The sequence below is a fragment of the Pygoscelis adeliae genome, unplaced genomic scaffold (genome assembly GCF_000699105.1).
Source record: "Pygoscelis adeliae isolate BGI_AS28 unplaced genomic scaffold, ASM69910v1 Scaffold392, whole genome shotgun sequence".
Taxonomy (NCBI): Eukaryota; Metazoa; Chordata; class Aves; order Sphenisciformes; family Spheniscidae; genus Pygoscelis; species Pygoscelis adeliae.
The window spans coordinates 308,174-309,595 of NW_008824293.1; positions in this window are offsets into that span (position 1 = coordinate 308,174).

Sequence of the window (1,422 nt, forward strand, 5' to 3'; positions counted from 1 at the left end):
GAAGCTATTAATCTACCTATACAGGCTGAGACTTTTTATTTTAAAGAAAAAAAGGATGCCTATTTGTTACTTGCCAGCAGCTCCTTATTTTGGTTAATCTCACCTTACAATGTTCTATTTACTACAGCTTAAAAAAATAGGCAGCTTACAACACAAATAGGGATCAGGATGTTTTTCCACATTGCAGAGCCAGAGGAAAACAAGGGACACAGAGCAGACACCAGGAGAACTCCCCACACCAGCTATCAGCAGTTGCTGCAGGTTCCTGGCTTTGACACACCCCACAAAGTGAGGGAAAACACCAACACTAAGATGAGTTAAACTGTCATGGACAAGAAGTAACACATTCATCCCCATGGATGCAAGCCAAGAAGTCCAGGGCTGCTCTAAGCTCCTAAGGAAAAAACCCCACAGCTTCCAAACTAAACTTGCACTTGTTTGAATCCAATTACTATGGACCGTATCTTGGAAAGCTCTCTGGGATATGGGAATAGAACCGAGGGAGATCCATTTGCTTCCAAACCCTAACACTGCAGTGTCTGCATTCCCTTGGGATGGTGCTTACCACCTCAGGACTATCAGTCTGAATTATATTCTTCCTCTTCTACTCTGATATTTGGTAAGCAAGCCTCCTGGATTGCAGCCACCCTGCTCCTACGTCCCAGAGAGATGACAACAGCTCCGTTTCACCTGTTCAGCAAGACTCCAGCACTGGGACCGGCTTCAGAGAAAAAAAAAGTCTGCATACAATGAGTGAGAAGAGCACTGCTGTGAGGTGGAGAAGGGTTAAGACAGTACCTGCACAGTACCGTGCTCCTGAGGGACTACCACCTTCCCAAGAGGGAGGGCTGCATTATCTGCCTCGTGCGGAGCTGCACCTTCTCTGGAAGCAGCTCACCACAGCAAGCAGAGCCCCAGCCCAGTGGCTTCCACACTTTACTTATTTTATACTCCCCATGTTCTGGCAAGTCTGCAGCTAGAGAAAGCAGCAACAATTCTCTCCTCCTCGCACAACCACCGACTGTCCCAGTGTGAATCTCAGCCCCAGGGGATAAAGCTTCCCTGAGCAAAGAGAAAGCCCTGGAGACAAATTCAGAAGAAATGCAAGTGAACTCCTCTGGGCACTGCCCTGCATCGGCCTGACACCGGAGTGCAGGGTTCTTTGTTTCCTCTTGACCTTTCCTGCCAGTGTCTGGCTGGTGGACAGGCTGGAGATGAGAGAGCTATAAGGTCACCGCCTTAAGGCTGAAATGCAAACCCTCCACAACAGGTTGGCTCCTGCCCAACAGAACTGGTTTAATTAGGGAAGACCTCACCTAGCAGGGAAGGTACCCAGTAAGGCTGAAGGACAGACAACCTCCTTCACAGCTACACGGCAGCTTTTTCCTCCCCTTAGCCAGAAACTATGCACAGGGCAAGAGA